Source organism: Cherax quadricarinatus, chromosome 88 (assembly GCF_038502225.1).
Source record: "Cherax quadricarinatus isolate ZL_2023a chromosome 88, ASM3850222v1, whole genome shotgun sequence".
Taxonomy (NCBI): Eukaryota; Metazoa; Arthropoda; class Malacostraca; order Decapoda; family Parastacidae; genus Cherax; species Cherax quadricarinatus.
In genome coordinates this window covers 8,449,740-8,465,721 of record NC_091379.1, presented here as the reverse complement: position 1 = coordinate 8,465,721, position 15,982 = coordinate 8,449,740, and the positions used below count along the sequence as shown (strand labels likewise).

Below are 15,982 nucleotides of genomic sequence, written 5' to 3'. Positions count from 1 at the left end.
GGATGGAATTTTGGCTAGCACAGGCTTTTAAAATTGGTAAAATAGTAGGTGAACCAGATATATGTGGAAGAAAGATTGAGAAAGGAGTTCCCTTTTTGTACGGTATAAGGAAATTTAGAAAAGTTATAATGCTGTGGCTGGAACAAAAAGTCACAATACCATGGCTGGAATAAAAAGAGAAAGTCAGTACTGTGGCTAGAACAATATAAGTAACAATATCATGGTTTTTAGAATGGGTGAAATAGTACAACCAGATATATGTAGAAGAAAGAAAAATCATGGGAAGAAAGTTCAATTTTTGTAAGGTGTAAGGAAACACGGAAGAATTTTGTTGAAATAGGCAAGTCTGTAGCATTTATATTTATTATTATTATTATTATTATTATAAAGCGCTAAACCCATAAGGGCATTTATATTTAAATTAATGGAGAAGAAAGTATGTGAGGATTTTTAATGAGGGTTGTGGAGGAGAATGATCATTATAGATTTTTACCTTTATAGTCATGAAGAAGCGCTAAACCCTGGAGGAGCATGAGTAGGGAGATCTGAGAGTAAAGTTGGATATACGCAGTATAGTTAAGAACTGGACTGGTTTTTCTGTGCCAGATGCCTTCCCCACAACTCACCCACATTATAAGCGTATCAAATGAGATGTGTTTTCCAGAACAGTAAAACCGGTTCAGTTCCAATAAATGTCGGGTTCTGCAGATGTTTTTCATTGCCCTCGTGTTTTTTCCATCTTTAGTAAAAAAAAACTGGTATTGTTTATAGTGTGCTAGAGTGATAGTGTTTTAGGTTATGTGGATGAAGAGTGGCAGAGGGTAGTGACTAAGATATGAACAACAGGTCGTGTAGCCTACTTCCCTCAAGGTTAGTTCAGCTGTATAACCACTAAATATCGTTCACACAACCCAGGGCCGTTCCTCATGCTGTTCTTCCACCAACCACTAACATCAGATTTAATCAGTTTTTTGTGGGTAAATAATATAAGATTCAAATTTCTATATATTGAGCATAACACATTGCCACTTTCAAACAGAAGAATTAGATGATTCTTCAAGACATACATCTACTAGAATAGAAAAAAAGGTTTCTGCTTGAGGAAGAGGGAGGGGATGTTGGGGGAACTTGCTGGGGAGGGTTGAGGAATGATGGGGTTTGGGGGTGAGGTGACTCAGCAATGACATTGCGCCAGCAAGGGTTTGCGGTTCCCCACTGTCATGGTACACTAGCATTGTGCCGACACATTTATATATATATCATGTTGCTGGCTGTTTACCCCGTCGACTTCATATTGTAGATAATCGTTATTGCCTTCATATACATGTGCTAGGCTCTGTTGATCATATAATTAGTTTTGTGTATCACATGTGCTAGGCTCTGTAGACCATATAACTGATTTTGTATATGACATGTGCTAGTCTGTCTTATCATCTATGGTAACTGGTTATTTGTAAGAATGACGTTCGTGTTTTTTTGTATTTTATAACTTACTTTTGTGTGTAATGTGACTGGCAGTTCATATATGACTTTTTGGATGACTTGGTGTATGATTTTCGAGGATTACAGCTGTTGTTGTATTGTGTAATTGCCTTTGTTTGTACAAATGACTCGGCGAATGAAAAGGCAATATCATAATATGATTTCTGTGTACAGAAGAATACATAATTTTCTTTTTATATGATTTGTTTTTGTTTGATGTAAATTATGCCTTGTTTTATGAATAATATTACTGGTCTGTGAATGATGTGACTGTTTTGTGAATAATATTACTGGTCTGTGACTGATGTGACTGTTTTATGAATAATATTACTGGTCTGTGACTGATGTGACTGTTTTGTGAATAATATTACTGGTCTGTGACTGATGTGACTGTTTTGTGAATAATATTACTGGTCTGTGAATGATGTGACTGTTTTGTGAATAATATTACTGGTCTGTGAATGATGTGACTGTTTTATGAATAATATTACTGGTCTGTGAATGATGTGACTTGTGAATAATATTACTGGTCTGTGAATGATGTGACTGTTTTGTGAATAATATTACTGGTCTGTGAATGATGTGATTGTTTTGTGAATAATATTACTGGTCTGTGAATTATGTGACTGTTTTGTGAATAATATACTGTGACTGTTTTGTGAATAATATTACTGGTCTGTGAATGATGTGACTGTTTTGTGAATAATATACTGTGTTTTGTGAATAATATACTGTGACTTGTGAAAGATGTGACTTTTTTATGAATAATGAATTTTGTGAATGATATGACTGTTTTAGTGAACACTATAATGTTTTAGTGAATATGGCTGATTTTTAGAATTACTTGTGAATAATACGACTTGTGAATGATACTTTTTTTTGCGAATTGTATGAGTTTGTGAATGATATGACGTGAATGATACAGTTTTGAATGATATGGCTGTTCTGAGAATGATACGACCATTTTTATGCACGTCATAGTCTCTTGAATATATTTTGATTTTCTTTAGCAACGATTTCTTTTGTTTGTCAGGACTCAGGTTATTTTTTTCCTGTATATACATTTAGTTAATTTGGTTTGAAGCCTATCTGCTGCACGAATGACACTGAGGCTTCATTTAACCTGTTTACCAGGTTAAATGAAGCCTCATTTAACTCCGTGTATATACACTAAGAGATATACACCTCTCGGTGTATATATCCCTGTTCACTGTAATCGGTATTGCTTAAATGTATGTATACGTAACTGATGCCATGTTATTTTTTTGTATGTATACGTTACGGGATTTTGTGAACATTGTATTCTTTTTTTTTCTTCTTATTCGCCGGTACTCTCCCAGCCCGGATCTTTTCCAAGTAATGGTGACCCGGCCTTGGCTCCCTATCTGGGGAGTATCTCGAGACCTAAGTCTCCCATGGGAGGAGGTACAAGTACCCCCTCATCTTTGGGACCAAGTGTCCCCAGGCCCAGCCACAGTCCCCGCCCTCACGGGGCTCGTAGGGAGAAGCTAGGCCTCTGGTCTGCCATCTGCCCCGCCCCAAAGGGGCTCGTGGGGATGGCAGACGTAGTACTACTTATGCAGTAACACGGCACTTCTTTTGTATCCTAAGGTGTTTGTATATATCCGTCTGCGCTTTGATGTATCCGTCAGCGTTTCATGTATCCGAGGGTGTTAGTATGTATCCGGGGGTGTTTCCATGTATTCCTGAGGTTTTCCATGTATCCGTCAGTGCCATGTACCCGTCAGTGCTTCCATGTATCCGTCAGTGTTTTCATTATCCGTCAGTTCTTCCATGTTTCCGTCAGTGCTTCCATGTATCCGTCAGTTCTTCTATGTATCCGTCAGTTCTTCCATGTATCCGTCAGTGCTTCCATGTATCCGTCGTGTTTCCCTGTATCCGCCAGTGCTACGTAACCATGAGTTCTCTGCAGTACGAACATGCTCGAGACACCCGTCATCTATACTGCTTTAAGAGAAAACGCGTTATGTTACTAGGCTGTTCTGCGTCTATATATTTTCTTTATTAACCTACGGTTATTCTGTAGCAGTTGACTGTTCTGTAACTTTGCAGTTTTGTAACCCTTTGCTGTTCCGTAGCATGTAACTGTTCTGTATCTTTGCTGTTTTATAACTCGTGGCTGTTCCGTAACTCGTGGCTGTTTTGTGACTCCTACCATTCTGTAACTGCTGTTGTATAATTATTTGCTGTCCTGTAACCCGTTGCTGTTCCCTAACCCGTTGCTTGTCCGTAACCCTTGACAGTTCCTGTCAATCACAGTTCTTAGTGGCCGCTTGACCGACAAATCTGGTTTTTCTCGAGGAAACATTGAAGAAATTTAATTTCATCACACTACTCCTTGTTTTTCACTAATGTGGTGTGTGTGTGTAGTTGCCAGGAGCCACGAAGATCAGCTGTGAAATAAAAAGAAACTCACGTGTTACTGCTTATTCTTGGCGACCTTCGTACACAGACCTTGACAAACTGACTTACTTTGAAGGAAGCTGAAGAAGGAGGTGCAGTATCTTAAGAAAGAGGAGAAAAAAATGGAGGTTGTACGAAGTGGAGGAGGAGGAGGAGGAGGAGGAGGAGGAGGAGGAGGAGGAGGAGGTTTTGAGGGAGATGGAATGAAAGAAGGTGAGGTAAAGAGGATCGAGATTGTCTCACAGAGGAGAGGAATAAAGGTGGAGCGTTTCAAGGAGAATGAGAGATAAGGATAGAGAGATTCAGATTCTGAGGAAGGAAATAAGAGATAACGATTGAGGTTTAATGTCTCAACTAGAAGGGAGATGGAACGTCTAACTTAAGATGGATAAAGACGGAGAATCAACATATCAAGAAATAAGGAACATAAACAGCATGGGAAGAGAAGACACTAGTGTGGAAGCTGGTGTAAAAGCGCCAACATCTCCTCAATCATAAGATATCTAATGGTTATAATCATAACCATAAATTTTAAAGTGATGGACTGGCAAGCCAATGGAAGGCCTCAGTCGGATGACCAAAAGCTCCAGCTGTGGGTCATCATATGACGAAGACCCTCATCAGGAAACACTTGTCCTGTTTCCTGACAAACCTTACCTAACCTAACCCAATCTCAGTGCCCCAGAATGAATCGTTGAAAATAATCGAACATCATTGTAACGTAACAAAATACGAAATTAACAGTATATTTGACTAGTGAAATAATAACATGATTATAAAACAAAGTCAGAGGCTAATTAACAGTCAAGAGTCAAAATCAGGATCAATAAAATTGGCAGACTGGCTCTTACACCTCAAAAAATATCAGTTAAAGAATACTTTTTATTAAAATAGACTTTGCTCTTCAAGTCGACCACACGAGGCATGTTCGACCTATCACATGGAAACTATTGTTCTTAATAAAATGGGCAAATTTCACAGCTCAAAGTGAATCACGCCAGGTTTTCTTTTGATAAAGCTCACCAACATTGAAAGTTTGAATCCTATCAGAATACTATTACCCAGTAATTGTTTTGAATCCAACGATTCCAAGTATTTTAATTCAAGACTGTCAGTAAAATTTCATGGGACATCATCATGCTTCTTGTGGAATGTTTCAACATTAATGTCTTGAAGACGATCAGAAGAGGCATTTAATTATTAACGGATATCAGTATCACGAGTTTATTTAATAAAATTTGCAGATTGAGACCAAAGCGTTCAGGAAAGCACAACAACGTAAAAAGTTTGAAGAAGCACTTTCCGGTTATTGCACAGTGCATCAGTTCCAAGTTTTTTCAACTATTTTAGTATGACACATTTACTTATACATAAACTTATAAGAACAACATAATGAAGGAACACCAAAAGGCCTATTGGCCCATACTAAGCAGTTCCAACTCCTACCATACACTTATACTGACACATTTACACCTAAAATAATGTAGAATTTAAGAAAAACTATAACGAAAAGACTGAGCTGTGGTTTGTGTAAGTCTGAAAGCAACAGTGCTTACTACACGTGTACAGCTAATAAATTGCTGGGTTTTATATCAAGAATAGACAACGACTCTTACCTATCCCTGGCAATGCTTCGTGTAGAATTTTAATTATGAGGCGTTGCTTATAAATTACAGAACAGGCACAAATTCACTGGGAATTGTGTGTAGATGAGTTTGATCTCCAGTGTGAGATATATTCCCTAAACAGAGCATATGCACTGAGCGGTGTGTATCAGTAGTGTATATATATGTCGTGTCGAATAGGCAGAACTTGCGATCTTGGCTTAAATAGCAACGCTCATCTTGCCATATAGGACAAGCGAAAATTTGTGTATGCAATAATTTCGCCAAAATCATTCTGAACCTAACGAAAAAAATATATTTCACTGTGTTTGTTTAGTATTAAATTATTGTAAACAAATCTAAAATATATTTAGTTGGGTTAGGATAAAATAAATTGTTCTTGTTATAATAAGGTTAGGTAAGTTTTCTAAGATTCTTTTGGTGCAAAATTAAAAATTTTTACATTAACATTAATGAAAAAAATATATCTTTAAACGTATAAGAGAAAATTTTAGAAAGGACTTAATTTTAAACGAGTTCTTGCTAATTGATCAGTTTTACATATTCGGCACGACACTCTATATATATATATATATATATATATATATATATATATATATATATATATATATATATATATACGTCAACTCCCAAGTATCTGTATATATATATATATATATATATATATATATATATATATATATATATATATATATATATATATATATATATATATATATATATATATATATATATATATATATATATATATATATATATATATATATATATATATATATATATATATACAGATACTTGGGAGTTGACGTATCGGCAGATGGATTTATGAAGGGTGAGGTTAATCATAGAACTGATGAGGGAAAAAAGGTGAGTGGTGCGTTGAGGTATATGTGGAGTCAAAAAACGTTATCTATGGAGGCAAAGAAGGGAATGTATGAAAGTATAGTAGTACCAACACTCTTATATGGGTGTGAAGCTTGGGTTGTGAATGCAGCAGCGAGGAGGCGGTTGGAGGCAGTGGAGATGTCCTGTCTAAGGGCAATGTGTGGTGTAAATATTATGCAGAAAATTCGGAGTGTGGAAATTAGGAGAAGGTGTGGAGTTAATAAAAGTATTAGTCAGAGGGGTTGTTGAGGTGGTTTGGTCATTTAGAGAGAATGGATCAAAGTAGAATGACATGGAGAGCATTTAAATCTGTAGGAGAAGGAAGGCGGGGTAGGGGTCGTCCTCGAAAAGGTTGGAAGGAAGGGGTAAGGGAGGTTTTGTGGGCGAGGGGCTTGGACTTCCAGCAGGCGTGCATGAGCGTGTTCGATATGAGTGGAGACGAATGGTATTTGGGACCTGACGATCTGTTGGAGTGTGAGCAGGGTAATATTTAGTGAAGGGATTCAGGGAAACCGGTTATTTTATATAACCGGACTTGAGTCCTGGAAATGGGAAGTACAATGCCTGCACTTTAAAGGAGGGGTTTCGGGATATTAGCAGTTTGGAGGGATATGTTGTGTATCTTTATACGTATATGTTTCTAAACTGTTGTGTTCTGAGCACCTCTGCAAAAACAGTGATTATGTGTGAGGTGAAAGTGTTGAATGATGATGAAAGTATTATCTTTTTGGGTGATTTTCTTTCTTTTTGGGTCACCCTGCCTCGGTGGGAGACGGCCGACTTGTTGAAATATATATATATATATATATATATATATATATATATATATATATATATATATATATATATATATATATATATATATATATATATATATTTGAGGTGTAGTTCTCAGTATATGCCGAGAGCTTATTTTAATTTGTTCTAGGGATTAAGTATATTGTAATTTACTGTTCCCTACACCCATTTCTTAAATATACGCTGAGAATTTACTCGGTTCCATACACTCATTTTTTAAATATAAAAAATTTACTCGGTTCCCTATTTTATTTCTTAAGTAATTGTGTACAGATGACAAGTAGGCTTTTACATTACTAACTTTTACATTACTAGCTAACTTTTACATTACTAGCTAACTTTTACATTACTAGCTAACTTTTACATTACTAGCTAACTTTTACATTACTAGCTAACTTTTACATTACTAGCTAACTTTTACATTACTAGCTAACTTTTACATTACTAGCTAACTTTTACATTACTAGCTAACTTTTACATTACTAGCTAACTTTTACATTACTAGCTAACTTTTACATTACTAGCTAACTTTTACATTGCTAGCTAAACTTTCCTGAAAAAGAGACAGTTGCCCTTAAAATATTTTGAAAACTGTACAATGGGGGATAATAATACTTTGATATGCAAATGGAGGAAAAGATATATGGAGAATTACTTAAGAAGTTGTTAAAAGAACTGAAAATATATGTCCAAAATAGAACTGGCAACAGGGAATTTTAATTGGGTAAATTTGCATTTAAAAAGGATATAGTGTAGCATTAGTTCAGCAGTGGAACTGCAATGATTTAAAGTTTTAAATTAAGCACTGAAGTAAATTGGAAAGCTTTAAATATATATGTAGGTTAGGCATGGACACGAGTGCAAATACCCGGGTACAAGCACCATCTACCTGTCTTGCATTGGTAAGCTAGCCTACCTAGGTCTTCCGGCTGACTTATTCTTATTGTTAGTTTCTTAGGGTGAAAAACCTATCAAGTACACTTGGGTCGTATATGTTTGGTTCAGGGGTCATATATGTTAAGTTCAGAGCCTATGGAATGCACGTGGGTCATTAAGACTATAAGTTAGGTTTAGTCTTTTGAATACATACTGGTGTTATTAAGACCTGTGCACTAATGATTAAGAATAATTTTAATACAAAGCTAAATATTAAATTAAGTGCATATGCACTAGGAGATAAACACCTTCCTCTCTATCCTTTCCATATACCTGTATAGCTTTATGTGATGCAAGAGTCGTGGTATATTTTCTGTCATGATAAATGGGGAAAAATGTATCCTGACGCGGGTGTGTGTTTATATATTGAACATTCTCATTGGAGCCTTTGCTCATATGATTAAGGCCTTCCGCTGGTTTGCCATTCGTAACCCGGAAAAAACTGAATGTGTTAAGGTCACTACAAGATTCGTCGAAGGTTTGCCGGCGTTCCACAAGCTCAGCCCCCCTATCCCATGAACTCGGCCCCTTCTACCATAATGATGCGAGAAAAGTATCCCACTATCCCATAAGCTCAGCCCCCTCTACCTCAGTGATCTGAGACAGGATCAGTTGTTTGGACTGAACACATCGACTCCAGGCTGAAGGACTGAACACATCGACTCCAGGCTGAGGGACTGAATACATCGACTCCAGGCTGAAGGACTGAACACATCGACTCCAGGCTGAGGGACTGAACACATCGACTCCAGGCTGAGGGACTGAATACATCGACTCCAGTCTGAAGGACTGAACACATCGACTCCAGGCTGAGGGACTGAATACATCGACTCCAGGCTGAAGGACTGAACACATCGACTCCAGGCTGAGGGACTGAATACATCGACTCCAGGCTGAATGACTGAACACATCGACTTCAGGCTGAAGGACTGAACACATCGACTCTAGGCTGAGGGACTTATTACCTCAAACTCTTCACCTTCCACTTTTCTCTGAACTGGACTGAAGAAGTCAGTGGCTGGCGAAACGTTTCCAGAATAAATATACCTAAATGTTGCACAAGTGTCTCATTTACCAACTTTTCGGTTTTCTAAATCATATATTTTCAACTTTCGTTGTGAAAATTACACCAGCTCTAAAAGCTTGAAGCTCCCCAGGCTCCAGTTATCTCAAAATTGAATAATTCAAAGTCTATTATTTGTGCAATAAGATCACAGTAAACAGGTGATATCACAATATGCAGAACAACCACTGTGAACAAATAGTGAAATTCCAAGCACTTTTGTGACTTCTCACATTATCAGGGAACTATAAAAATAAAATGTTAACACGAATGAATATAAAGACAAGAACTACACCTCGCTGTCAACCCCCGTCCCAACAACACCTGACTTTTTATGGTGATGACTACCTACTTACATTATCATAAAAAGTCAGGTGTTGTTGGGGGGTTGCAGAGAGGTGTAGTCTCGTCTTTATATTCCTTAATGTTAACCTTTATTTTTATAGTTCCCTGATAATGTGAGAAGACACGAAAGCACTTGGAATTTCACTATTTTTTCACAATGGTTATGTTAGTAAATTGTCGAATTTGCTGCTACACAACCGAAACTTAAAAGCTATTGAAGCTATTAAAGATGGAAGCCGTTCAGAAGAAGCATAGTGAATAGTATACTTTTCAGCGAAAATTGTACTATTTTAAAACGAAAATAGTCAAATTGGCACCTACACACTAGTAACAATCCAGTAACACACCAGTGTTGAAAATATAAAAGTGGTCAGAAGAGGCTTTTTCAAATTAGAGCACGGAAACTAAATCAGGGAATGGGACATATAAAATTAATCAGAGAGCATCACACATGTCAATAACCGCATAAATCTTTCCCAAGTTGCACTACACCAGCGTTGAAAAATTTGAAGCTGATCGGATGAGTAGTTCACAAGTTATAAACAAAAACCTCGGAAATTTTTTTTTTTTTAGGAAACCACTTTGAGGTATCCCTTAGGTGATACCAAATAAACCTCACATAAATTGATCACACAGTAGAGGCCTTGAAAGAAAAAGAACGTAACTAATACACAATCCCTGCTACAACACCCATCACAAATGTACACCGAGAGGTGTGCATATCCTAGTTTAAATGCCCAGAATTCTCTTTAATCCCAATTTTAGGAATTTTTTTTTATATTTTATTGAAAAACGCAATACATAGTTATACATGTAGACAATGTAAGCAATGAAACGTATCCATTATATATAACAAAAGAAAACTCCACATTCCCTACCGTAGCACTAAACTTATACATAAGAACTAAACTAAAGACAGCCCACAGCTTCATATACAGGTGGGTTTAGTACATCCAAAATTGCAGCCATAAACACAATATGCAATATAACCCAAAGAATGTCACAGGTATTGACATTTTACATAAAACTGTATGTACGAAGACATTCTCAATTATCCAAAAATTCTTTACACACTTACTATTGTTGTATATTAAACTTCATATCAAATACATAATACGTAACACCTCAATAATTACGAAACAAATAAAGGTTAGAAAATAACAATCTCCACACCTCACCACAGAAAAACTAAACACAGTACAATATAACAAATGATTCGTCCCACCTCACTTCCGAATACACTACATTCATCCCACAAACGAACAAACACTACATCATCCTACAAGCGAACTTACACAATCACGTATATTTAGTAATATTTTTCAAATATAATTTCCAGTTTTAAGTAACAAACTTCTTCTACCATATAATGAAATATACATAGTCATTACTATTAAACATTAACTTAAACGAGACTATATTCTTATTCTACAGACCGCAGCATTTCTTGCCTCACCATCCGAACACTACTTAACACAGTGTACATGAACACGTCCTTATATACCCATCACTCGTCAATAATATTCATTGAACTTCACCGAATACTAATATACAACCCATACTGAGTACATGAAATTCTCTCTTACATACTGCTATATACACTTGATGTATGATAAAAATCACACACATTACATTATCTCATTATTAGCAGTACATTTGGTACACAGACATATTTATCACGCCCTTATGTCCTTTACTTTAATACAACCACCAGTCCTGATAATACATTACAACATATTCCAAATTTAACTTATCCATAACATACAGCAGTATACCATTCTGAGTATGACCGTATACTATTCACATTCACACAGATATTGCTCATTTCCATGTCCATAAAAATCTTAACAACTTTTCCCTTACAAACCACCACAAACTTACTTAAAACACACTCCACAACTACGCTGCCATTTCACACCATATCATGGAACTCCTCATACATTCCCAAATTCTGAGACGAGCCCGGTGCAACCCCTGAAAATCCAAACACATCCCCCCCCCCCCCCTCACTCCGCCAACAAACCTCTGACATTCATACTTCGATATCCTTCAGGAAAAACCCTTTCCCATCTACTTCCATATATCCCCCTATTACGACTAAGTGTTTTGTACATTGTTGCAGCCAATACCTTCTTTCGCACCATCCAATCCCCATTACCCCTCATGGCCCATGATACGAAAACAAAATCAGTTATGATGTACACCAAAGCACGCTGCACAGACTCTTCCACACCTCCCACATCTAAACTCAATGCCCTTAATGCCGATATCCCTCCCCCACCCACCCTTCTCAAAATCCCACCCATCCACTCCCGTATACACTCCAAATTTTTACAAAAATATACTACATGAAAAGCTGTCTCCCTATCCCCACACGCCCTACATACGTCCTCCACCATCAACCCTCTCTCCCGAAGCACCACACCAGACGGCAATATTCCATGAAGGAAACGAAACATTACCTCTCTCACTCTTGGTCTTATGCGCACCAACCGCAACCTTACCCAAATGTCTCCCCATGCATACATTGGGTATATGCCCTCAACATTTGCAATCACCCTCACCCCTACAGCACGCTCCAGAACACCTACCCGTATCCTAGACGGATCTCTAACATACAATAAAGCTCGCAGCACATCCTCACACTCTCTCATCTCTGATCCTACCCACCACCTTCGTGCCTCCTCATACAATGCTTGCACACCCTTCCCCACACGACCTTCCACTCGGAGAAACCCCCTCTTCAAATATATACACTTAACCCTTAATCTTTTATCTATTAAACCCAATCCACCTTTGTCGACCGGTAGCATAACAACACTTCTACCCAACCAATCACACCCAGAACCCCATATATATCGAAAAACCTTTTTTAGCATTCTAGTTATGTCCGGTCCTGCCAACGGATATACTGCTGCCACATGCCAGACCATACTATATAACATCACATTCACCACTATTACACGTTGATGTATCGTCAAATGCAAGGGTCTCAAAACATTTAACCTACCCACCAACCTATCCACTGCCCTCCCAGAATTAATCATCCGTGCCTCCCCGGCATTCCCCATATAAATTATCCCACACACCTTTAGTCTATCCACCACACACCAACGCACAGCTGTTTCCCAATTTTAGGAATTAAAGCATCCCTGACTGGTGGTGTACAAGTGAAATGCAGGCTTAATGGCCCTTGTGTATTTAACAATTCTCAACGCTAAAGCAACGTAACCAACGCTGTACCACACTATAGATGCGTGTTGGCGCACTCTACAACCGACCTCAATACTATCGGCATTACAAAAAGTCCCAGGTACTTGCTAGTGTATCACATTAACCATAGCCAAATTCCAAAGAGTTAGAACACAATATACACAGCAGTATCTAAGACTTTTCCCCTCACCAGATTATTATTATAATCAAACAAAGCGCTAAACCGACAAGTCCACTCACCAAAATATGCGCCGCCTTGAAAGGTTAAAAACCACTACCTAAAAGTTATGCAAATTTGCGGTACGATAAAATTTGCCACCATAACTAAACAAGCAAATTTAACTTTGCTCGGAGTAATGAAAGTTAATTAAACTGTCGAAAAATTTGTAAATTCTGGTTAATGAGCGAGACGTGTGCAACAGTTGGGTATCTTAACTGTTGAAATGTTTTAACAATAAAGATACACAATGTTGCATGTCTTATCAACTTGTCGGTATTTTATAGCATTTTCAACATAACTGGTTAATCGATTCCTAGAGGGGGGGCGAGTGAATCTTCAGGTGACCTGCAAACAGTTCAGTGAACCACTGAATACATTAGTTCAGCCTGTACGATATATTACCCTAGCAAAAAACAGCAGCAGTCACAGTTGCAGCAGCAGCAGCACACCTCTACACATGATCATGAGTTGAATGAACCGCACAGCTTCAGGCACACACCACCAACATAAAAACAAAAGGGTGTGGTGTGCATGTTTCTAATGATTTTGGTGTGTGTGTGTGTGTGTGTGTGTGTGTGTGTGTGTGTTCGCACGTGCATGCTTACCTATGTACTCATCTGCATGTGGGTGCAGGGGTCAGGTCTTAGCTCTTGACTCTGCTTCTCAACCTGCCCCTTTTCAGAATCACTTTCTCCTAGACTTGTGGGCCATATCATTACATATTATTAAAACTATGTATGGAGTTTGCCTCCACCACTTCATCGAGGTCATTTTACTTCCCGACCACCCTGAGACAGAAGAAATACTTTCTGACTTCCCTGTAATTCATTTGTCTTTAGCTTACAGCTGTGCTCCCATGTACCTGTTTCCCGCCTTTCAAACAGCTTGTCCCTGTCCGCCCTATCGATTCCTTTGAGTATTTTGTGTTGTGTATTCCCTGGTCCTTCTGTCCTCCAGGTTCGTTAGATTTATTTCTCTAGCCTTCCCTCGTAGCTCATACCCCCTTAACTCTCGTTGCATACTTTGCACTTTCTCCGGTTTCTTATCATGCTTCCTCAGGTGTGGGTTCCATAATGATTTTGCGTACTCCAAGATGGGCCTGACATGTGTTGTATAAAGCACCCAGAATGACTGTTGAGATTCCTGAAGGCCACTCTTAGATTTGCTAGGCGAGTATTGGCTGCGTAGGTTATTTGGTTGTCTCTGGAGATATGCTAGGAATTATGCTTACTCCCAGGTCCTCTGAATGAGGTCAGCAGCCTCTGTCCCCTGTAGTGTGTGTGTTTATGTATGCAAGTTTGTGTACTTAGCAGTACTCATGAGTGTACCCGTGTGTGTAATTGCCTACTTGTAAAATTATAGTCCTGGTCTCACGTTTTCTTTATTTAAGGAATAATAAATATACTTTAGTTACCAGCATTCGTGTCGCATACTGTTGCGTGCATGCGTGCGTGTGTGCGGTGCGTGGGAGCTCGCCTAGAGGCGTTCTCAGCCCAGAAGAAGCGCTGAGTCATATACCGCAGACCTCAACAGTGATGGTGCAGTTTTGCAGTTTGCAGTAGTGAACCTGTGTTACAGACATGACTTGCAGTTGTTACCTGATCAGGTGGACGTTGGTGAAACTTCCGCTGGATATAAGGCTTCTTCTGATCGATATTGTGTGCTAATAAAGTTTAAATCTGCTTAAATGACGGATATATTTTTGCAGTGACTGGTGTTTATACAAGCTAAAATACGAGTGATTTAACAACACCGTGTCATGTGCGCCAACTATTTTCAAGGTTGCTTTCCGATATCACAAGAGTTTATTATGACTTGCTAGTTAGAGATAATGCACCACAAAATTTTGAAAGAGGATTTCCCCCAGGGTGAGCGCGATTCTCACAGTTTGGACAACAATACAATTTAATATCGGTAGCTTAAAGTGGAACTACATTAAGTATTTCCTTGAGACTTTGCGTTTCACTGCCATGATTCCACTGTACAGTAATGGAAGTCACCGTCTTGTTGCCTAGTGCAAGACTGGTCAGTAACAGTGATGGCAGCCTAGGCTGTTATAGCTACATTGCTCGAGGCAGAATACCGGTGTTCCCTTAGCGTGCAGTGGTTACTCACTTCATGCTGTATAGTTTTCTTGCAAATTTACCGCCACCAGTAAGCTCGTATCAGAAACCCGTGGGCTAAGTATTGGTGTGGTAAATCCTGGTTGAGAACCGATTTCACCTCCCTGGTTTGTACTTGTGAGAAAGAATATTTTATATTTAACCCCTCTCGTGTCTTGTGTAGTACTGATTTCACAACATAAGGTACCGGATTTCAAGTAACATCACAGGCGAATAAAAACTGGAACTCTACACGCATCTCACACAGTATTCTACTCACAAAAGAGTAAATTGCATACACATAGTTTACTGGTTGAGCCAAGCCACACGGAATACACACATAATTTCAGTAATGTACAGGAGTAACTAATCATAGATGCCAGCACTTGGGTCCGTTTCCCGGCACATGGTAGGGCCCGAGGGACCCCAGTCCGTCACTGACTAGGAGAAACTTGTGTGTGGAGAGAGAGGTCCGCCACTCCCTGAGTTGCAACCAAAACGTGAGGCACAAACTCCATTCCTAACCTAGAATCCTTCATAAATATTCCTTAGGCTCCTGTGGCAACAATATATCGTTTGTTTCTATGCTGGTGCATTTATGTTTCAGCATATCTGGAGTATACGTTAGTGATCAGGTAAAGACCGTACTCATAACATATATATAACTATAATGTAATAGTTGCCGTTTCCATTGAGGGCGTGAGGGTGCCAGCTAGTGCAAAGTTGCTTCCGGGGAATTACACATTCTAGTGCTTGGGCTAAATGTAAATAATTTAAGACTATAATGGCTCATAACTTCTCTACATTTTATGACCTGAAAATGTAGTTGACCATGCATGGTGGAGCCTGAAGACGAAAGAATAAGAAAAGTCAGCAACCAACAGGTAAC

The 15,982-nt window shown here is 38.4% G+C and overlaps 1 protein-coding gene across 1 annotated transcript in view; it reads right to left on the bottom strand.

Annotated features, from left to right (window-relative positions):
- LOC128698494 (uncharacterized) overlaps positions 1–15,725 on the bottom strand; it is a 72,503-nt gene extending 56,778 nt beyond the window's left edge. Inside the window, exon 1 of the mRNA XM_053790719.2 lies at positions 14,406–15,725. The gene's annotated coding sequence lies outside the window, so the exon portion shown is untranslated. The remainder of the gene's footprint in view (positions 1–14,405) is intronic.
- Between the last annotated feature and the right edge of the window lie 257 nt (positions 15,726–15,982).